Below are 25286 nucleotides of genomic sequence, written 5' to 3' on the forward strand. Positions count from 1 at the left end.
TCTTGAACTGGGGGACAACATTAACAACTCTCCAGTCCTCCAGCATTTCACCTGTACTTAATGATGCCACAAAGATATCTGTCAGGGCCCCAGCATTTCCTCACTCACTTCCCTCAGCAACCTGGGATAAATCCCACCCAGTTCTGGGGATTTGTCCACCTTATTATCTTTTAGCCTACCCAACACATCCTCCCTCCTTATGTCAATGTGATCCATAGTAAACAAACTTCTATCTCTAAATCTCAACATTCATCATGTCCCTCTCCTCAGTGAACATGATACAAAGTAATCATTGAGAATCTCACCCACTTTCTCAGATTCGACCTTCCTTCCTTATCCTTTAGTGGACCAACGCTTTCTCCAGGTACCCTCTTGCCTCTCATATATGAATAAAAGGCCTTGGGTATCTCCTTACTTCTGCTTGCTGAAGTTATTTCATGAACCCTTTTAGCCCGCATGATTCCCCGTTTAAGACTGGTCCTGCTCTTCCGATATTCTGTTCTTAGTTGCCAGGACCTTATTTACACTTCCCTTTTCCTCTTGGCTAGTTACACAATTTCTCCTGTCATCCACTGTTTACGAATCTTGCCTTTCCAATCCCTTGTTTACAAAGGTTCATGCCTATCCTGCACTATCTTCAACCTATCTTTGAAAGCCTCCCACATATCAAATGTGATCTTCCCTTCAAATAGCTGCCCCCAATCCACATTTCCCAGCTCCTGCCAAATTTTGATAATTGGCCTTGGCCCACTTTAGTACTCTTCCCTTAGGACCACTCTCATCTTTGTTACAATTATTCTAAAACTTACAGAATTGTGGTCACTATTCCCAAAGAAATACCCCACTACAACTTCTACCATCTGGCCTGGATTAGTCCCCAGCACTAGGTCCAATATGGCCCATTCCCTAGTTGGACTATTGACATACTGCTAATGAAAACTGTCCTGAATGCTCCTTACAATTTCTGCCCCGTATAGCCCTCTGACACTAAGTGTATCCCAGTCAATGTTGGGAAAATTAAAGTCTCCCATCACCACTGCCCTGTAGCCTCTTCATCTTTCCATAATCTGTTTACCTATTTGTTCTTCTACCTCATGCTCACTGTTGGGAGGCCTGTAATACAGCCCCACAATGTAACTGCACTCTTCTTATTTCTCAACTCTACCCATAATGCCTCATTACCTAAGCCCTCCATAGTGTCCTCCTTTAGCACAGCCATGACATCATCCCTGACCAGCAATGCAACTCATCCCCCCCTTTTACTTCCCTCCTGTCCTGTCTGAAGCATCTATATCCTGGAACATATAGTTGCCAATCACGCCATTCCCTCAACCAAGTCTCTGCGATTGCTTTGACATCATACTAGCAGGCACCAATCCAAGCCCTAAGTTCATCTCTCTTACCCACTATACTCCTTACATTAAAGCATATGCACTTCAGACCACCAGTTCCGTTGCGTTCATCTGCTCTCTACTTACTCTTCCCCTTGGTAATGCTAACTTCATGATCATGTTCTTTACAGTCTCTAGTTTCCACCTCTCTGTCTACTAGTCTTCTCTTCTGGTTCCCAGCCCCCTGCCACATTGGTTTAAACCCTCCCCAACAGCAATAGCAAAAACTCTCCACAGGACATTAGTTCCAGTCTGGTTCAAGTGTAGACCATCCAATTTGTAATAGTCCACCTTTCCCAGAGCCAGTTCCATTGTCCTACAAATCTGAATTCCTCCCTTCTACACCATCCTTCAAGCCCTGTGTTCATCCTGCCTATTCTTTCATTTCTACTCTGGCTAGCATGTGGCACTGGTAGCAATCCTGAGATCACTACCTTTAAAGTCGTCCTCTTTAACTTCTTCCTTAGCTCCCTGAATTCTGCTTTCAGGACCTCATCTTGTTTTTTACTTACATCATTGTTACCTTTATGCACCATGTCAACTGGCTGTTCATCCTCCCCTTTCAGAATGCTCTGCAGCCAATCAGTGAATCCCTGACCCAAGCACCTGGGAGGCAACATACATCCAGGAGTCTTGTTTTCAGTCACAGAACCACCTATCTACTCCCCTTAGAATAGAATGCCTTATGACTATGGCCCTACAAGTCTTTTTCCCACCTTCAAGCACAGCAGAGCCCGCCAAGGTGCCATGATCCTGGCCACTGCTGCCCTCCGTTGTTGAGCTCTCCCCAACAGTATCCAAAACAGTATACCTGTTTTGGAGGGAGATGACCGTAGGGGACACTGGCACTGCCTTCCTATTCTTTCTCTGCTTTTTGGTCACCCATTCACTGTCTCCATCAGCAATTCTAATTTGTTGTGTGACCAATTCACTAAACGTGCTATCCATGATCTCCTCAGCATCGTGGATGCTCCACAATGAGTCCATCCACAGCTCCAGAGCCATCCTGCCTACAAACAGGAGCTGCAGCTGGACACATTTCTTGCAACTGTAAGAGTCAGGGATATATCAGAGATATATTTCCCTCCCCACCCTGATCTACTTTCCGTAAAGACCATTGCCTCCGTGACTCCCTCGTCAGGTCCACACACCCCAACAACCCACCCTCCCTTCCCGGCACCTTCCCTTGCCATCGCAGGAATTGCAAAACCTGCACCCACACCTCCCCCTCACCTCCATCCAAGGCCCTAAAGGAGCTTTCCACATCCATCAAGGTTTCACCTGCACTTTCACACAGTCATTTACTGTACCTGTTGCTCCCGATGCAGTCTCATCTACATTGGGGAGACAGGATACCTATTCGCAGAGCACTTCAGAGAACATCTCTGGGACAGCCACACCAACCAACCCCACTGCCATGTGGCCGAACTCTTCAACTCCCTTTCCCACTCCGTCAAGGACATTACCCACCCATCAATCTATTGCACTCTCAGCTACCTTCCCCCCAGCCCCATTCCCCTCCCATCTATCTCTCGACCCCCAAGCTCCCAGCCTCATTCCTGAGGAAGGGCTTTTGCCCAAAATGTCGATTTCCTGCTCCTTGGATGCTGCCTGGCATGCTGTGCTTTTCCAGCATCACATTCTAGCCTCTACATTTCTCTGGAGTCCAGGCCAATAAAAATGTTTTTGTATTTTGGCTTCAGTTTTCCTTATTCCAAAATGACCTCCTACTGGGAATACCTCCTTTCAATAATCCACCAGTAGTACAATTTGATGAATTTCTGTCCATTTCTCATCTCCTGAGTATGTGATGGTTTCCATTTCCTCATCAAGACTTCATCTTTAAGATAGTAACATTATAGGAATCACTCAGATTCTTTTTCTGTGTATGATTTTTGAGATAACTGCCTTTTTCTTCATCTTTTTGCTATAATTCAACTAATATCTCTGAACTAAAAAAAAATCCACTTTGTCCTTCACCTGTTCTTGTTTTTTTCTTTCTCAACTATTTGATCAAAGATAGTTTCTGATAATTGAACTTCAACTTCCTTATCTTTATTCTTTGATTTCTCCTCCCATTTCCACCTGTGGCTTTGTGACTTTGTGACCACACTGTCAGGAAACTTCCCAGGGTAGAGTCCCTGTAACATTTCAGTTTTCTGATTTTCCACTAGCCTTTCAACCACAGTAGTCCTCACTCCCACCTGTGATCCAGTTATATAATTCCTGCGGAAAATTTGTATTTCTGGAACGGAGAATTTCTCTGTTACTCTACCATCATTTCACTATTTTTCACCAGACTCTCCAACCTCACCTTTTACAATGAAACACGACTCTTCTCACCATGAATTCTACATGTTACTACTCTTCCTGGAAATTCTCCTTCTGAAAGTCTCACTTTCAAAGATTGGCTTGTTCCTGTGTCTCTGAAAATGTTCAAACTTCACCTGGTACACGAGTAAACCTGACCCACAGAGGTCAATGCTTTCAAGAGATCTGATGCCTTCTTATTAACCAACACCCGACCAGGCTGTACATTCTTTTGTAGCTCTTTAGCATCCAGTGGGATCTCTTTTACCACTTTAATAAGCTCCATTGGCTTGTTTTACCACATCTGTTTTCCCACTACTTTTCTTACTTTTCTAACACTGACTTCATGTGTCCACTTTATTTCAGTGAAAACGCCTGATGTTTTTTATTTCTCTTCCCCCATATGGGTTTCCTTTCTAAGCTGTAGTAAACTAGGTTTATTATCTTCAATGAGATCTCCTTTCCCTTTATTGCCTGCGAATTTCTCTTTTCCCCAATTTTTATCCCTCACAGATTGAAATTGATGTCAGAAGTAAAACTTTACTGAGTTGTGAACTAACTCATAATCATGTCGTTTCTGTGATCATCTTGCATCTTTAACTGTCTGCTCTCCTACATGAGTTCTCACTCCTGCAGGAAGTGAATTTTTGAACTCCTCCACATTAAGAGGCTCTCTAAGAGCATCATATTTCTGGCCTATTTTCAATATCCTTATCCATCTATGAAAGTTACTTGTTTGATCCTTTCAAACTCTAAGTATGTTTGACCAGATTCCTTCCCTAGATCTGTAAAATGTCTGTAGACTTTTGACACTAGCTCATATGTACTTAAGATGGCTTTTTTCACCTCATCATACACGCCAGGTAACTCCTCTGATGGTGATCTAAATATCTCACTAACTCTACCTACTAATTTTGTTTGAATCAACAATACCCACATAGTCACCGGGCATTTCTTTTGTTGTCCTATTTTCTCAAATGAAATGGAAAAGGCTTGGCTTCTCACCAAGCTTCAGTAATGCTTGCACTTAGACAGATCCCCACTAGGCTTTTGACTGTGATGGGTTTGCTATTTCATCACTGTCCCCATCACTATTCCGACCTTTTGCCTGCATCATTTAAAGCCTTCCATTTCCAACTTCTGAAGGTTAAAAACTCTCCCTTTTTCCTTTTCTTATCTTTTATTATAACTCAAACTGTTTCACTTCCTTTTCATATTCAAGCTTCTTCATTTGCAATTGGATTTTAGTCATTTTCAAGGATTCTCTGCATTATTGGCTATCATAAATGAAGAGATATTGCCAAACTTATCTCTCCTTTCCTCACACTTATAGGCAACATCAACTTCAACTTGTTTGTCAATTCCAAAAACTTGCCCTGCTCACTTTCTGTGAAATTCCTGAAGTGATTTCTTCCACATCCAGGAAAGTCTTAGTGACTGAAAGCGACATTGCTACACAAGGCACACCTTGTTTAAACTAACTGAATGCCACACCCGGAAAACAAAAAAATCACCCCACTCCTTGTCTTTGAATCTAAGAATCCAAATCCCACCTGGAATTAGAGATTTGGATTCCAACTAGAGCCCTCACTTTGTTATGGACAAAATCAAATGCCCTTCAAATATATCAAGAAGATAGCCTTGACCCTAACATTTCTTTATTTAAAGGCAAGTGTAAGTTTTTGTATTCCAGATGCAGATTGGTTGGTTACACTACTCGGCTTTAAGCAAGACACACTTTATTCTTATTCTGCAGTTAAAATATAAACAAAAGAAAGAAGAATTGGTTTAACTTTTGCCCTATTGGAAAACAATGGAATGATAGATTATTTACCTACTGAACAGCAACTGTTCCATGCAATGTTCTCCAGTCCAGGAGGAAAGAACATCAAGAGAAAATTCTAGAAGAGAGCATGATAACATAAGCATTTTGCTATCACAGGGAGAGACGTATGGCAGCTTCAAAACTCCAACAACTATTGAAAGCTAGACTCAGACCTTGGTTCTGTGGGAGCCTGAATCCACCCATTAATGTTGCTTCTATTGTTTCAACTTCCAAAATAAAACAAAGTTTCACAAGCTGTTTACTTTATTAGCTTGGAATAGGCCATTGGGCAACTCTGTCTCAACCTCTCTTCATACAAAAAAAGCTCGCAATGCCATAGTATCATTACAGAGCCAAGTTGCAATTATTTAGTTGCATCTCTTTGCCATCTTGTAAAGTTTTGCCTGTTATTTCAGAAGTGACAAGCAGCAAGACATGTCTTAAACAATAGGGGCTGCCAAAGGATTTTAAGATAGTTTAATGTTGGACAAGTCACAAGAGGAAGCTGTTATGTGTGTTTAATATATGGACTGCCAGATGTTGAGGGTGATAGTGACTTTGATTACCAGCCAAGTGCAGTGGCAAAACCGAACAGAATTTTTATGAGGGCAGCCAAAGGAGTGATGTGCCTCTTTGGTGATGCACTGGCTACATGACGTTCTTCCTCATCTTCATCTCCTGAGGAGGTTTTACATTCTGTATCCTGCTTCTCATGAAAGATTAAACCTGGTTGCAGAGTATTTTTGGTGAAAACAAGGACTGCAGATGCTGGAAACCAGAGTCTAGATTAGAGTGGTGCTGGAAAAGCACAGCAAGCCAGGCAGCATCTGAGGAGCAGGAAAATCGCCCTTCATGAGGAATAGAGCTGATGAAGGGCTTTTGCCCGAAACATTGATTTTCCTGCTCCTCGGATGCTGTCTGCCCTGCTGTGCTTTTCCAGCACCACTCTAATCTAGACTGCAGAGTATTTTCGTGTAAAGTGCAGTACATAATGACCATAACTGCCTGCCCTGGCAAACCTGGCATCAATATTTCATAGTCCTTCACCCTCTTGCCAGAACCTGCCAGCCTGCCTTCAAACAGACTGACACCCCTACCTGTCAAACCCAACAAATACCAACTTCTCTGCCTCCAGACCTGACAGCCCCTTGATCTCTGACCTACTGCGAGAAATCATTCACTTATTGGGAACCCTAGCACCTTACCCATCAGTCTACACACTCTACACACGCTACTGACCTCACTCACATGGCATCCTCCCCACTAAGAACTTTGCCATCTGGCACCTGAACTACCTCACCCACCTTTTACCTCATTTACTTGATATCAACCTCGAACCCCACTCATCTGGCACACTACCCATGCTACCAATTCGAAGTCCTTTGATTTTCACACATTAGGAATGTTACCTACCTCCACCAACTTGCATATTACCCTCCCTTGCCTACCTAGCACACCAACCATATTCCCCACCTGTGACACTACCCCTCAACCAAATGTCATCCTAACCACACACTTGTCTTTCACATTTACCTTTTCCCAGGAGTTGCCAAGTGTATCTGGTAGTGCTTCTGGACGTTTAAATCTTCCAACACATCACATTAACTAGTGAAAATGGTGACATGGTTTATATGAAGATCTTCTTTGCTGCTGGATTTAAGGGCTCCTGGGCAAGTTCATAACAGGAGACCCATGTCCATGAATCTCTAACACAGAAATAGAGTTTCCGACGCTGTTTGGAATATTTAGACCACTATATCGTCCAATGTATCTTTAACTAATCTTGTTTTTTCTATTTTAAAAGCAGGCTAACTCATCTGTTGAGCCATCCCTTTTGTGAGTTCCTTCCCTTAACTCAACTGTTTTGCTGTGCCATTTCCTTTGCCTAAGACAATCAAACTTTAGGAGATGAAACTGAAGACCTGCAGTTCCTGGGCTCCGACTGCGGCATCTTGATGCGAACTTTATTCTGCCCATCTGCTTGCTCCCTGGTGTTTCATTGACAACTTAGTTGGTGCCTAGCATTCAGTTCTCTTCCCTCTATCTAACATGCCCCTACTAAGTCTGGAAGCTTGCATACTGGTGAATAGCAGTGTGTACTGTCTACAAGATGCACTGCAGAAATTCACTAAAGATCCTTAGACAGCTCCTTCCAAACCCACGACCATTTCCACCTAGAATGACAAGGGCAGTAGGTACTTGGGGACACCACCACCTGGAAGTTCCCCTCCAAGCCACTCACCACCCTGATTTGGAAATATACCGCTGTTCCTTCATAATTGTTGGGTAGAAATCCTGAAATTCCCTCCCTACCAGCATTGTGGGTCAACCCACAGCAAGTGGACTGCAGTGATTCAAGAAGGCAGCTCACCACCACCTTCTGAAGGGCAAATAGAGATGAGTTATCAATGTTGGCCAGCCAGTGACGCCCACGTCCCACAAATGAATGAATAAAAGCCCTTCTACCTGGAAACGGTCAAAAAGAAGTTCTAAGCTGATCTTGGTTAAGTTCAACAGTGTTGAATTATTTATTTAAAGATGTATAAATATCAGTAGCATTTCAATGTAGCATTAAAAAGTTCCCTGCCCTGAAGCCACAGTCAGACTAATAGTTCTATTCCGACTATTTCCTCATCTAAAATCATATTCCATTGTCTTCCCATTTTTTGACAAATTATATTGATATACAAAAGGTGATTAGTTAGCCTCTTTTGAATTTTTATGGTTTTCTGCATATGGTATTGATTTTTCTGACTTCCTCTATGGATGATAAATTGCAGAAGCTGATTGTATGTTATTCATTCACCAGCTGTGGGTATCACTAGCAGCACCAATGTTTATTGCTCATTTCCAATTGCTCTTTCAAGGTGATAGTGAGCCACTTTCTTTAGCCAGATTGTGTAGGTATACGCACAATGCTATTAGGAGGAGGTTCCAGGATTTTGACTCAGCAATGATGGGAGAGAGGCAACATATTTCCATATCAGGCTGGGATTTGATTTAGAAGGAATATTGTGGATGATGGTCCTGTTATGTGGTAGAAGTCATAGGCTTATGAGATCTTATTGGTGACACACTGCAACATACTTTGTCGATGTAGATACTGTAGCCTTAGAGGTGGAGAGAGTGATTGCTTAAGATTGAGGATTACTTGTCAACCTGGTAGGTTCCTATGACTGGGATAGTCTTGCAATTCTGGAAGGTTGTTTGCAAAATTGCAAACAACAGAATTCTTACTTGTTCATTATTCCAGCTGTTCTGATTAGCAGGATTTGGCACAGGATGCAGACTGAGGAATAACATTAAGAGGAAAATGATGGGTGCTGAATAAATTTCTAACAGTTCATTAATGAGAAATATGGTGCTAGAAATTGATTAGCCCTGAGTTCTGGCCACCCAGGTTGTGATTGGCAGTATGAGTAAGCTGCTGATGGTGGATACAGTGGCCATGTACATCTTACTTGTCACCCATTCCAGATGCTTTCTCAATCATCTTTCCTTTCTGATTTCCTGCAGAACCTCTTGCCTTCTCAACTACTGGGAGGAGTGGCCTAACAGTACTATCGCTGGACTATTACTCCAGCGAGATAGACAATGACATGGGGTCAAATCCTGCCACGGCAGATGGTAGAATTTGAATTCAATAAAAACAAAATCTGGAAGTAAGAGTCTAATGATGACCATGAATCCATTGTCGATTATTGGGAAAACCCATCTGGTTCACTAATATCTTTTCAGGAAGGAAGTTGCAATCCTTACTTGATCTAGCCTACATGTAACTCCAGACTCCTAGCAATGTGGTTGACTCTTAAGTGCCATCCAGGCAATTAAGAACGGGCAATAAATGTTGGTCTGGCCAATGACGCCCTCGTCCCATTAATGAATAAAGAAAGCCTGAATGGAAAGCAGCAGCAAGCCACTGATGTAGATACCCGAATCCACAAACCCTGATTACAGTCACCAACTCACATGTTGCCATGCACGTTCCCTCGGAGGTGAATATAAAGTTAGGATCAACACATGGTGAGTCATCTGGTATGAGTAGGCTGTAGCTAGGATTAGGGAATGATTTGCTTGCAAGCTCACAACAAGTTACCGTGGCAGATGTATACTGCTGCAGAGACCTCAGATGGAAATGTTGATGAGATGAAACAGAGGACAGAACTAATGAGCACTCACAATGCGATGCTGGGTGAAGTGGGTGACCTGCCAAAAAGCCTCCTGTCATTTTCAAAATCACAATGGGCATCATTTCCTGTCTCTGTAACCAATGTTTTTTCTCCCAACCATGCTGCAGACTGATAGCTGCAGCTCTTGCTTTCCCAATACCCGTCACAGACCATTGCTGGGAGGATATGCTGAGACAGTGACCGAGGATAAATAGTCTGTTCGAGAGTGCCTATGCTTGGTCAGGTGGTCTGAGAAGTATTGAACAAAATTCAATCAATTAATCGGTTTGGGACAGGACCTTACACCCCTAACAGGGAGGAAATCTATATTCTAAAGTCTGCCAGCTCATGAACTATCTGGCAGCTCTCTTGTCTCAGCAGTGCCACCAGGAGTAAGGGCCACTGGGCTACAGGCATGTCCCCAGAGACAGGCTGTCAAATTTGGGGAGAGTACTCCATAGTCCCTCCTGGCTGACAGAACTGAAAGCCTTTTTGAGGTTGAAAAAGACCATGATAACATTTGTTCCTGCCCTTTTCATTTCCCTTGGATTTGTCTTGTTATGAAGATCAGATCCATTGTCTCTTGATAGATGGAAACCACACTCTGACGCATGGAGGAATTCTTCAATCACTGGGGGAAGATGACTGGGGATGAGTTTTTGCAAAGATCCCTCTGTGATAGACAGCAGAGAGAGCACCTAGTAATTACCACATTTCAGCTTGTCTCCTTTCTTGAAGATAGTTGCAATTCCAGCAATTAAGAGATCCACTGATATGCATATCCACTCCCTCTCCCCTTCAGATGAAGGAAATAAGGTTATGTCCTTCTCTGCCATTTTTCAATATTTCAGATGGGGATTCTGTCTGCACCTGCAACCTCGTTAGTTCTCAGCTCTGGGATAGTCTTTTCAATGTCATGTCAGGCTAGGGACTGTGCTGATCTGGCAGCAGTTGGCATGTTATTGGATGTTGTCAAAGACTCACTCTTAGTTAAGGAGATCCTCAAAGTGCTTCTTGATGAGTGTCACTCCATTCTTGGCTCTCAGTGAGGTGGGTCCTTGGGTGTACTTAGTTCTGCCTGCGTACAACATGGCTTTCATTAAGCTGCTGTGTTTTCTGCTCATCCTTAGATTATGATTATTTTTGTTGGACTTCAGCCTTCATTTTTCAGAAGACCTGGTTCATTTGGTGTGCAAGTGATAGTGCGTCTAAGTTATGAGATCCTTGCAGTTGCATTTTATTGCTTTGAGATCTCCTGGTAAAACCAGTCCTGATGTTTCCTCGCAGAAAAACTAAACATCTCCTCACAAGAGCTATTTGTGACAGATTTAAAGGCTGACCAGATGCTGGGGTCATTCTGTGATACTTGTTGGTGATCATCATCAAGTTGTGAGGCACTGTGAGGTTGTGAATAGGTCTTTTTTCACAGGGTGTTTGAACCCATCAACATTCAATTTCCTCCAGCAGGATTTCTGCTACTGCAGTTTCTGAGTTAGGCTAATAGTGATAATAGACTGGATTAAGAAATTGCTCATTCTGCACTTGTCAGCTTCTGTGCTGAAGTAGATGTTGTAAATGTTTTTGCCATCCCTTGCTTAGATGACGTAGTCAAGTAGATGTCCAGAGTAAGGGTGGTGCCATGAAATAATGAGGCATTTTAATGATGAGGCCAAGCTTATTGAAATACAATCAACATAAACTAAATAACCATTAAGTAAAGAAAACTTACTTCTTAAAGATTGCTTGATGATAATAACTTTCTAATCACGTCTTTACTGTTAAACTAGCCGAACAATCCAACACTAATTAGGAGGGTCATTTCTAAAACAACTTTATGTGCTAAAACATTTTTAGTTTTAGTTAAACAGATGTATTTTTGTATAAATTTATAGTTGGATGTGAAATTAAACCATTGGCTGTAATAAATAATTAAATTAAAATAATGAAGGTATCATAAAATAAGTGAAGCCAACACATAAATATTCCACAAATTCTATCTTCAAAATGTAAACAATATCCATTGTTTTTAGTGCACTCCAGCACTACGAAAAAGTAAAATAAATTGCTTTTCATTCCTACTCCTAGATGTCACAGAGTGAGGGATTATTTTACAGTGCTGTGTTGGCTTAAGTCTATATTCACATACTTGTTTCTTCTAATATCCTACATTATATAAAAAAGGTAAGATTTTTGTCCATGTAACCTTGAAATGTACAAAATGTATTAGGCACTCTAAAGTGTAAGATGCTTTGGAAACGTACTTTTAAAATGCCAGTATTCTCCCTTATTTGTTACACCTTCCATGGCAAGAGACTGATATGGCAGAGAAGCCTGAAGTCAGATCAACTTAATTTATTGGAAACATCTATTAGTTTTGTCTCTCATGGGACAAAAGAAAAGCCACCTTTGGAAGGAATGAGCCTTTGCTCTCCTTATTATATAACAGAAATAATACATAAGCCTTTCATTGGTTAATAAGAAGTATGATCATTATTGGGCAGCATGTTTGTAAAGTCTTCTTCACAAGGGAAAAATCATTCACTAGAATATATACAAAAAACCAGAAATTGCTGGAAAAAGTGAACAGGTCTGGCAGCATCAGTGCAGGGAAAGCATAGAGTCATACAGCATGGAAACAGACCTTTCGGTCCAACCAGTCCATGCCAAACATAATCCCAAACAAAACGAGTCCCTACTCCTGGCCCATAACCCTCCAAACCTTTCCCATTCGTGTATCTAACCAAATGTCTTTTAAACATTGTAATTGTACCCACATCCACCACTTCTTCTGCAAGTTCACCCCCACACATGAATTACTCTTTGTGGGTGGCACGGTGGCAGAGTGGTTAGCACAGCTGCCTCACAGCCTCAGGCGACTGACTGTGTGGAGTTTGCACGTTCTTCCCGTGTCTGCGTGGGTTTCCTCCGGGTGCTCCGGTTTCTTCCCACAGTCCAAAAATGTGCAGGTCAGGTGAATTGGCCATGCTAAATTGCCCGTAGTGTTAGGTAAGGGGTAAATGTAGGGGTATGGGTGGGTGTGGACTTGTTGGGCCGAAGGGCCTGTTTCCACACTCTAATCTAATGTGCCCCTTATGTCTTTTTTAAATCTCTCTCCTCACACCTTAAAAATGTGCTTGCTTGTCTTGAAATCCCCCATCCTCGGGAAAAGACAACTACCATTAACTCTATCTATACGTCTATTATTTATGATTCGGAGATACCGGTGTTGGACTGGGGTGTACAAAGTTAAAAATCACACAACACCAGGTTATAGTCCAACAGGTTTAATTGGAAGCACACTAGCTTTCGGAGTGACGCTCCTTCATCAGGTGATTGTGGAGGGCTCGATCGTAACACAGAATTTATAGGAAAAATTTGCAGTGTGATGTAACTGAAATTATACATTGAAGAATTGATTGTCTGATAAGCCTTTCATCTGTTAGAATACAGTGATAGTTTCACTTCTTTCACGTGAATATGTATAATTTCAGTTACATCACACTGCAAATTTTTGCTATAAATTCTGTGTTACGATCGAGCCCTCCACAATCACCTGATGAAGGAGCATCGCTCCGAAAGCTAGTGTGCTTCCAATTAAACCTGTTGGACTATAACCTGGTGTTGTGTGATTTTTAACTCTATTATTTATAACCTTCTATCTGGGTTGTCTCTCAACCTCTGACAGTCCACTCAAACTTTCCATATTCAGGAACATCCTGGTAAATCTCTTTTGAACCCTCTACAACTTGATAAATATCCTCCCTATAACTGGGTGGCCAGAACTGGCACAGTTTTCCAGAACAGGCCTCACCAATGCTCTATACAACGTCAACATGACTTCCCAACTCCTATCCTCAAAGGACTGAGCAATGAAGGCAACCGTGTTAAGTGGCTTTTTAACCACCCCATCTATGTGTAACTCAAACGTCAATGAATTACGTATCTGCATGCCTCGATCCCTCTGTTCCACAACACTACCCAAGGTCTTACTATTAATTGTTTGTTGTACCAAAATGCAATAACTTGTATTTATCCAGATTGAACTCCATCTTTTCAGCCCATTAACCCATTTAATAAAGATCCTATTGTAATCTTAGAAAACCTGCTTCACCGTCTACAATGTCATCAGTTTCAGTGTTGTAGACAAACTTACTAATCATGCCTTCTATATTCTCATCGCAATCATTTATATAAATGACAAACAAAAGAGGACCCAGAACTGGAGTTCTACAAATATGTAACTATAAGTAGCTAAAGCTAGCATAATTCTTTTTGTCGAGTGAATTAACAAAAAACAGAAAATGGTCAAAGCAATAAACAAGCATTCAATGCGTACCTTAAACTGCTGAAAATGTTACAAAAAAACTGCCCAAAGTCATTTCAAAAATAAGAAGCAAAAGGGTGGGAGGAACAGTCAGCAGCAGCAGCAGGGAAAAGATGTGGAAAACGTACGAGACCTAAAAGCTGACAATTCCCCAAGACTGGATGGCATGCATTGTATGGTCTTAAAGCAAGTGGCTGCAATTAAGAGGAATTAATTGGTATATTCTCCATTGGAACAGTTCTATCAACCAGTGTCCACTTGTCAACCAATCAGCAAACTCCCATCTTACAATACAAATATTAGTTCGAACTGTTTGAACGGTAGGGTTTGGGGCCTAGCTTTGCTGCTCCTCTCCCTTGTAAAATTGCTGTCTCTTGTATGCAGCTGTAAATGTAACTGTTTGTTGTAAACTGTTTTTGTAATTTGTTTAATAAAATATAAACAGGAAAAAAAAAGAAAAAAAAAACAAATATTAGTTCTTCCCCTAAATCAGTATTTTTGCAAATTGACCTAAACGTTTGAGATGAAAAGCTTAGGTAAATTGCGTCCTGTTTTTAGCAATAGTTAAATTCTGAACAACCAAATGACTAAATTTGAGTTTTTTGAGCAAGCAGTAAGAAATGTAGATGAAAGTGTACGTGAATTTCCAAAACATATAAAGGTGCCACATCAGAAGTTACTCCACAAAAAATGAGTTTGTGACTGAGAATAAAGCATGAACAAATGATTAACAGCAACTGGCAAGTAGGGTTAAAGGGGTTGACAGCCTTTAACTAATAGACTGCCACTGGGATCCAATAATTTACTCAATAATTTCCCATCTATACTTAAGTCTTTGATATGCAGAACAATGGTTCATAGCTAAATTTACTGATGATACCAGATTAATAAATATTTTGAAAATAAAAGGTAGAGCTAATAAAGTGAACATCAGTCCTATAGAAAGTCAGACTGGGGAATTACTGACAAAAAACAAGAAAATGACAGATGAGTTGAATGGGCATTTTTGATCAGTCTTTACCATAGAGGATACAAGCAACATCCCAGAATCAGGAAATGAAAGGGAAGGAGGAAGTCTGGAAAATCATAATCACTATCGAAGTGGTATTGAATAAATTGCTGGACTGCAGGCTGGTGAATATAGTGCCCTCGACCTGATGGACTTTATTTTGTGGTTTTAAAAGAAGTGGCTAGTGAGATAGCTGATGCATTGGTTTTCATTTTCCAAAACTCTTGGATTCAGGGATGGTCCTATTAGATTTGACGGTCATGAATGTAACTCTCCTGTTCAAAAGAGAAAGCAGCTACAAGTCAGTTAGCTTAACATCTGTCATTGGAAAATGTTAGAAGTTATTATTAAAGTGATTAATACCAGGCATTTGGATAAATTCCAGTTAACTAAACAAAGTCAACATAATTTTGAGAAAGGGAAAGCATATTTAACCAATCTCCTGGTATGATTTGAGGAAGTAACACATTCTGTGGATGAAAGAGTATGGGTGTTGAAATGTACTAAGATTTCCAGAAGGCATATGATAACATGCCACAAAAGATACTGTGGACAATTAAAGTTCAAGATGAGGAGGGTAGCATATTAGCATGAGTAGAAGAAAATAGTCATAAATAGGTATTTTTCAAGCTGGCAAGATGCAATGAGTGATGTGCCACTGGGTTCGGAATGCTATAGAAGGGAGATTATGTTCCATTTATACAGGGTAGTGGTGAGATCACACCTGGAGTACTGTGTACAGAATTAGTTATCTTTTTTAATGAAAAACAGATGTATATGTGTTGGAGGCAGTTAGGACAATGCTAACCAGACTAATACCTCCAACGTCTAAATTAGAGTAATGCTGGAAAAGCACAGCAGGTCAGGCAGCAGCCGAGGAACAGGAAAATCAACATTTCGGGTCCTGGGCCTCCTCCATCGCCACTCCCTCACCACCTGATGCCTGGAGGAAGAACGCCTCATCTTCCGCCTCAGAAAACGTCAACCCCAGGGCATTAATGTGGACTTCACCAGTTTCCTCATTTCCTCTCCCCCCACCTTACCCCAGTTCCAACCTTCCAACTCAGCACCATCCTCATGACACGACTTACCTGCCAATCTTCCTACTCACCTATCTGCTCCACCCTCCTCTCTGACCTTCATCCCCACCTCCATCCCCACCTCCATCCACCTATTGTACTCTTGGCTACCTTCTCCCCAGCCCCAACCCCTTTCCATTTATCTCCCCACCTCGGAGTCTCTCTGCCTCTATTCCTGATGAAGGGCTTTTGCCCGAAACTTCGATTTTCCTGCTCCTCAGATGCTGCCTGACCTGCTGTGCTTTTCCAGCACCACTCTAATCTAGACTCTGATCTCCAGCATCTGCAGTCCTCACTTTTGCCTAGTACCTTCAACAAGCAGAGTGCCTGATGAAGAAAGGTTAGACAGGTTAAGCATGTATCTGAAGTTTAGAGCAATAGAGACAACTTCATTGAAACATACAAATCCTAAAGAATCATGACTGAGTAAATGTGTCCAATGATGGAAGAAAACAAAACTGGGGTCACCATCTCAAAGAGATTAAGTAAAATATCTTCATACAGAAAGCTATGAGTGTTCTTGAAGAAGTGGTGGAAGTAAAGTCACGAAATATTAAGGCAGAGATAGGTAGATTCTTGTTGCTCCATTCCTGATGAAGGGCTTTTGCCTGAAACATCAATTTTCCTGTTCCTCGGATGCTGCCTGACATGCACCACTCTAATCTAAACTCTGGTTACCAGCATTTGCAGTCCTCATGTTTGCCTAGATTCTTGTTAAGCAAGAGGTTGAAAGGTTGGCAAGGGGATCAAAAACGTTTACCAGGATGTTGCTGGAACTGGATTGTTCGAATTAAGGATATGCTGGGACTTTTTCCACTGGAGCATAAGAGGTTGCTCTTACGCAAATTGATAAATTCATGAGTGCATAGATAAGGTGAATAGCAAAGTTCAAAACTAGAGGGCATAGGTTTAAGGTGAGAGGAGAAAGATTGAAAAGGGACCTGTGGAGTAACTTTTTCACACAGAGTGGTTCATGTGTGGAATGAACTGCCAAAGGAAGTAGTAAATACAGAGATAAAAACAGAAACTTCTGGAAAACCTCAGCAGGCCCGGCCACATCCAGGGAGAGAAACCAGAGTCAACGTTCTGGGTCGAGTGACGCCTCCTCAGAACATTCTGAGGAAGGGTCATCAAATCCAAAACGCCAACTGATTTCTCTCCACAGATGCCGCCAGACCTGCTGAGCACGCCCCCAACCCCCCCATCCCCACCCCAACCCCCAACAACCTCCACTTTTTTAAAAGTTAAGATTTTGGGTTAAGAGATTCTTCCTTGGAACTAATTGTAGCTACCTAGTTATCGGGTGCTTCACATCAGGTATGTTTCTATCCTCTCCTTTGTCAGCCTCTCATTGAGACTGTTTCCTCTGGGACACCTTTGTCCACTTCTTCATCACTCCAAGCAAATCCCCACAGACCCACTGCACCTTCCCCTGCAATCACAGAAAGTGTAACACATGCCCATTTATTTCTTCTCTCCTCAGTATCCAAGGGGCACAAAGACATCTTGTAGGTGAAATAGCAATTTACATGCACTTCATTCAACCCTTTCGTATTTGGTGCTCACAGTGTGGTCTCCTCCACATTGGGGAAATAAAGCACAGACTAGATTAGATTAGATTAGGTTGCTTACAGTGTGGAAACAGGCCCTTCGGCCCAACAAGTCCACACCGACCCGCCGAAGCGCAACCCACCCAGACCCATTCCCCTACATTCACCCCTTCACCTAACACTATGGGCAATTTAGAGTGGCCAACCCACCTGACCTGCACATTTTTGGAATGTGGGAGGAAACCGGAGCACCCGGAGGAAACCCACGCAGACACTGGGAGAATGTGCAAACTCCACACAGAGAGTTGCCTGAGACTGGGTGACAACTTTGTAGAACGCCTGTGTTGTGTCTGCAAAAAAGACCCTGATCTTCCAGTTATCTGTCACTTCAACACACTACTGTGTTCCCTGGCCAACATCTCTGTCACGGGCTTGTTGTAATGCTCCATTGAATCACTGTTCCAGATAAGGTCAGCATCTCACTTTTGCATAGGGACTCTTCAGCCTTCGGAACTCAATAGCGAGTTCAATAATTTTAGGGCTTGAGCACATTCTCCCATCTGCTTACACCAACTTCTACACACCAGACCTTGTCATCACATGGGCTGCCATCCTAACCATCCTATTGTCAGCTACTAATGGTCTCATTAGCAGTATTGATACCCCCAGGGCAGACCTTTACTCATTCCTTTGTCTGTTCAACTGTTGTTTCCTCTCACTGTGCTTCATCTACACCTACCTACCTCCCCCTCCCCCCCATCCATCTTCAGCATATATACCACCCTTTTCCTCACTTCAATCAGTTCTGAAGATGGGTCACTGGACCTGAAATGTTAATTCTGAATTTTCTCCACAGATGCTCCAGACCTGCTGAGGTGTTTGTCCAGTAATTTTTACTTTTGTTTCTTCTTTTCAACATCTGACGTTCTTGCGTTTTAGGCTACAATATAAACATTTTAAAGAGAACAGATTCCCTTCTCATGACCCAGCATATCTGTATCAGAAATCAGCAGGAGTATTTCAGACAATAAGTACAGTTATTGTCAACTAATTCAATTATCAGTCAGTATAAAGAGTGCATATTTTGTCAAATGAAGATGGATTCTGTTAGTTTGTCTGCAATATTTCTAACATTATGCAGATTGACAAACATAAAATAATTTTGGTATGTTGGAGAACATAGAGAGAATAGCACAATGTTTCACCTTATACTGTTAGATTGCAAAGAAATGCTTCCAAGTAACAACATATTATTTGTCACAGATTGATGCATTCCTGTCTGACATTCTTCCATGTAAATAAAGCAAAAGGACACAGGATAAAAACATTTGTAAGATTTCTTACATTCACACATACTCGGATGTTACTACGATTTATGTAGAATGTTGTTTTACAAATCCATTGTATAAAATGTCTATTTAAAGGCAGATCCATCTGTCAACAATGGAGATGTGATCCAAGTATATTTTGAATCAAGTTTCTACTGATTTTATTGGGGAATGTGTAATTAGGAGATAACTTGAGTATCCTCATGATTAGATGCACAGTGCTACATTATTAGTATCCTTTGTCCCACACAGATTCCAAGAAATTCATTGCCCTTTCAGGTATCTCATGTTCTTGGTTGATAGATTTCTACACTGTAATATCACATATGCCATAGTTTACTCAATGATGTAGGCACCAGATTGCTTAAGTTGTCTATCATATTTGAAGGGTTTTTTGCATAATCTTTTACATTAAATACATTAAAACATGACAATTTCAATTATTCATAACAGACATAATTCAGGAAGCAGGAAATTAACATATTCTAAAAAGGTTGATTATTCATAAAATAAAAAAAAGTATATTAACTCTTAGGTAGAGAAACAAATGCATTCATTCTGTTAAAGGCTAGAAAAACAGACAGTACACTGCAGTTTATTATACTGGCATCTTTTCTCAGTTGCCCCAAAATTGATGTTACTATATTTGTAAATAGACAATCAATGTATATAAATTTCTTTTGTAATTATTCGCCTTCCCTTCTTAATGTTATAGTTCTACACAAACTCAAGTCATTACTCTTCAATATCTGTCTAGGCAGTATAGTTAGCAACAGTCAAGAGCTGTTGACATTACTTTTGAGTTCAATGAGCCTAATATGACATCCATTATTTTCCTTGCAAGAGTCAGTGCAAAATTCAAAGCAATATTTGCTGATCTTCCCTTCTTAGCCAAATGTAATAAAACTAACTGTAGCTCCTCAGCTGATGGTCACCTTCAAGGTATCCAACTTAGTACAGGATTGGAATTGAATTGTGATGTATTCTATGTGGAAGGTTGGCTAGTGTGATAGACTGGTTTGGGTTCACAACTCTCTGGACTGGTGCAGAGGAGTTGCTGTACCAACCCATGAGGCATCTCGACAGAGTGCTTTCTATGCTGCACCTGTAAAGGTTGTTGAGAGCTCTTAAGGGAACATAACAAATTTCTTTAGCCTCATGAAGAAGAACAGGCATTGTTGTGCCTTCTTGACTGTCACATCACTGTGGGTGGTCCAGGACAAATTTTTGGTGATTGTCACTTGTAGGAACTTGATACTTACGACTATCTCCACCTCAGCTCCATTGATATAGATAGGGGAGTGTCATCCTTGCTTTCTGAAGTTGATGATTGCCTCTTTAGTTTTGCTGATGTTGAAGGAAAGATTGTTATCTTTACACCACACCAGCAAGCATTCTATCTCTTTCCTGTATTCTGTCTCATCATTGTTTGATATCTGGACAACAATGGTGGTGTTGTCAGCAAATTTGTAGATGGAGCTTGGATGAAATTTGGCCACACGGTCATGAGTGTACAGGGAGTATAGTAGGGGGCTGAGTATGCACCCTTGTGAGCACCAGGGTTGAGGAGTGTCATGGAGGAGATGCTGTTGCCTATTTTCATTGATTGTGGTCTGTGGGTCAGGAAGTCGAGGATCCAGTTGCAGAGGGTGGAGCAGAGACCTAGGTCTCAGAGTTTGGAGTTAGTTTGGTTTATTCTCCACCCAAGACTATGTGAAATTATCAGATGGGATGGAGGCTAATGCAGTCTCTAATGTCAACCCTTTCAACAGCATTGCCTTATACAACAGTCCAAATCAAGTCTCCCCATATAATTTCTCTGCTGTGTTGACAAACAGTCTCTCCAAAAGCCTGTAGTTTTTCATCCCTGGTACCATTTCAGTTTTCTGTACCACTTCTAAGACCTTAGTTTCAATGTTCCTTCTAAATGTAAACCTGAAAGTCACTTCACAGGCTGCACACAACTCAACCCACTTATACTGTACTAATTGTGAGGTCAGGCACAGACATTTTATGGGATGAAAATTTACAAAAAAAAAATCAAGTGCCACTCAAGAAAATGAGCTAAACAAAATGGTGCTTGGCATTTTTCTTGATGTATGATCCACAGAACTGAATATCTTACTCCAGCTGAGACTTAGTTAATGTTTATTAATGTTTAATCCTGCTTTCATACAAAACACCTTTATTAATAAAGTCAAGAATTTCATATTTTTTTAACATCCGTTTCAACTTGCCCTGCCACTTTAAAGATTTGTGCACCTTCACACCCTGGCTTCTCTGAACTGTGCTCCAACTTGTACTATTTAGTTCTTACTGCCTCTCATTCTTTGTACCAAAATGTTATATTTTGCTGTACCAACTTTCATCTTCCATGTGACTTTTCATTTCACTGTTCTGCCTATGTTCTCTTATGCTTTTCCAGCAATACATTTTTAAGCTCTGATCCCCAGCATCTGCAGTCCTCACTTTCTCCTATGTTCTCTTGAAGCCTGTTAGTATCCATGTTATTGTTTACTATAATTTCGAGCTTTGTATTATCTTTAAATTATACTCTGTATACCTAAGTTCAAGATATTAATATAAACTAAAGACAGTACTAATCCCAATACCTACCCTTGGGGAATACCATTGCATAATGTAGGAACTGTTCACCATTCTATCACATTCTCTGCCTTAACCTATCTATGTTGCCACTGTCTATTTAAGCCTTACGTTTGCTGACAGGTTGTTATGATAATTGTAATGATGGACTATAGATATTCAACTTTAATCATTTGATGTTAATCCCTCGGCCATTTATGGAATAAAATGGTTTGTTAAAAGAGGAGAAATACTGAGCTAAAATTGTTGCTGTGATCATCTGATCAAAATGAGCCAAGCTCACAAAACCATTAGTCTCAGGATCAGTCTCAACCAAAATTAACTGCATTAAAAAATGCATGTATTGAAACTCAAATCTATATCTTCTAGTTAATTCACACCTTTCTGGGCATTTCACCTTGGATGGATAGTCACCTGCTGATCATCCAGCTTGAAGACAAGTAATGATGCTAGACACCGGAATCAACAGATGAACTACTTTTCAGTCATCAGTTTAAGAAAGTAATGCAATCTGCTGGAGAGGGTAGTACAATCTGGTGTTTATGAATCATAATGCAGATGCAGTACATACTGGGAAACAAAATGTGCATCTGATTATATAGTAAAGCATATTTATCATAACATTGAGACAGACTGAGAAGTGGGAAGTTTTGACATTAGTAGAGAGAAAGCTTTTTGGTTCTGTGGTTATTTTGAATTTGAATTGATCAAGTCTTGTATTCAGAACTATCCTATATTTCTAGGCGTTTAACAACTTGAAACAAGAGTGGGAATAAGAACACCTCAGGCTTGATCAGTGCTGCAATAGTTGATCCTCATCTTGGCAGTGAAGCATTGTAGCTGCCCTCAAAAAAAATGACTGAAAGGAAAAAAACTAGCTAGACTTAGAAAAACTGAAGTTTGTTTAGAAATTCTTTGTCCAAGTATGCATATGTGGATGTCGAGTGAGATGGAACATGATTCTGTTGTGATATTTCTTTTGATTAAATTGGCTGCTAATACTCATTGCTAAACTAATACACAAAGAATGGTCACTTGGGTGAGATACTGGAAAGAACTATCGAATGTTAGCTTATGACTTCATGACTGAACAGCAAATAATCGAGGCTTTGCGGTCAAATGGAAATAAAAGACAAAATGAAAAAAATATTTTATCTGAGGAAAGCTAGTCTTAGTCTTATTAGTAAGGAGATCAAAGGTTACTGGGAGAAAGTGGGAGAATGAGGTTGAGAAACATATCAGCCATGATTGAATGGCAGAGTAGACTCAATGGGCTGAATGGCCTAATTCTGCACTGAGATATTATGCTTTATTCCTTTTCTGTTTATAAAATAAAATGTTCCACAAATATTTTCTACTCCAGCTGCTTCTTGCATGCATAATGGGCCTACATCCACTCATGACTCACCTTCTGCTAACCATAATATCACTGCTACTTGGCAAGCAGTACTGTGTACATTCAGCTTAGAATGACACACCACACACACTAAGTACACACACCTGATTGATGCAATTAGGCAATGCCACTTTCATTTTAGTATCCTTGACATTGTGTGGTACACCACAAATCTCCGGTACTCTTGAAATTTATTTCACCCAGTGGATGAGTCACCCTCTGCTTCTCAACTCACTGCTTCTATCTGCATTCTCAACAAAATACAAATGGCTCTAGGCAGACATACAATGCTAAGGCCAGGCATCATTAATGTCATTCATAGTCTTTGTCTTTGCTACCTTTGTTTTGATTAGTATTCAGACAATCACATTCTTCTACATGGTACGATGTATTGTAATTATACATCTGATGCACAGCAATTTGTGAAGATGAATTGTGCAGAGGAATCCAACATTAGGCTATGAGAATGAGTAGGTTCAATAATGTGGTTAAACATGAAGTCAGTGTAGTAGCCTTTACCAGTGCTTTATTCTCTGACCCAGCCATTAAACAAACATGTGATTACTGGGTTTCCCAACAAGTCATAATGACATACAAGAGGGGATACAAGATCTGATATTTAAATGATTTGAAGGAGTTTAGAATTGGAAGACAGAGAAAATGTGTTATAAAGGAGTCTGTGCGATTTGAGGCTGTGCCTCAGCAAAATGACATCTGTCTCGATTTGCTGCTGGGAAATGACAGCACGGAAAGAATGTCTCATTTCCTCATGCTAGAAAGAAGCAGCTTGCTGGGAATGCCAAGACAATGTAGCTGGAGACATCACAAGAGGTAAACAGCATACACAAATACAAAAAATGTGGTCAGAGCAATGAAACGTTCACTTACTTTCTGATGTGTCTTTCACCTAAAACCCATCATCCTGTCCTCTAAATTGTACTCCAACATGTCACTGCCCCCCCCCCCGCCCCCCAACCCCGTCCAACACTGTTCCCGCCTCCTCTCTGGGGCAGCCAGACTGGACACCAACAATAAGACTGCTGTTGCTGCTGCACACACACACACACACACTGTACAGGACATATTGGTCAGATTATCTGGGGAAGGGGGAGTGGGTTTAGGGTACACCCCTCTGTAAAACTCTAGGGAAAGTGTGGGGAGAGAGAGAGGGCGGGCAATCAGTCATTTGGAGACGGTGCCTGTTTAATCACTGTAAACAAAAGACGTGATCACTTTCAGAAACACGTTTTTGATGTAATGTTTCTATCGGGACCTCGAGATCTCCTTTGGTTAATCCAATTTTCAGATTATTTAAAGGAGAAGCAGAGAACTAAATGTCACCCTCCTGTCAGCTCACAGCTAAGACATGCAGAGGATGAGTTACTGGAAATGAGCAGCTTCCACCTATGTCAAATTATTGGAGATGGGGAACTGGGGCCCCATAATGGCTGACAGCCATATAACAGCTAACAATCAACAGAGCAACCTATGGTCATATGGGGGAGGCGAAGGTATAATGGCATTGTCACTGAATGAGCTCTAGGCAACGTTCTGGTAACCTGAGTTTTAATTGAATAATAAGAGATGATAGGATTTGTACTTGAAAAAAATGAATCGACAATTAACAATCTACTGATGACCATAAAACTATTTGTCAACTGTCGTTAAAAACACATCTGGTTCAATAATGTTCTTTAGGGAAGGAAATCTGCTGTTCAAACCTGATCTGGTCAATGTGTAACACAAGACCCACGCTAAACTACCCCCTCAAATGACCTAACAAGCTACTTAGTTTTGTCAAATCATTCCAAAAAGAATGAAATGGGATAGACCACCTGGCATTGAAAGCGAGAACAGCAAATGCAGATCTGTTTGCAGTAAAAATTCCAAAAGACCATAATACCATAGATATAGGAGCAGAATTGGGCTATTGGGTATACTGAGTCTTCTCGACCATTTGATCATGGCTGCTACATTTGTCAACCTTACCCTCCTGCCTTCTCCCTGTAACTCTTGATCCCATTTCTAAGCAAGAACCTATCACTGTTTTTAATAAACTCAGTGACTTGGCCTCCACAGCCTTCTCTAGTGATGAGTTCCACAAATTAACCACCCTTTGGCTGAAGAAATTCCTCCTCATCTCTGTTCTAAAGAGTCATCCCTTCACTCAGAGGTTGTGCCATCAGGTCCCAGTCTCTCTTACCAGTGAAAATACTTCCCCATCTCCACTCTATCTGGGCCTCTGTAAATTTCAATCAGACTTTCCTTCTAAACTCCATGGAATACAGACTCAGAGTCTCC

Source organism: Chiloscyllium plagiosum, unplaced genomic scaffold (assembly GCF_037043375.1).
Source record: "Chiloscyllium plagiosum isolate Xiang-an unplaced genomic scaffold, Cpla_swu_hap1 HiC_scaffold_2, whole genome shotgun sequence".
Taxonomy (NCBI): Eukaryota; Metazoa; Chordata; class Chondrichthyes; order Orectolobiformes; family Hemiscylliidae; genus Chiloscyllium; species Chiloscyllium plagiosum.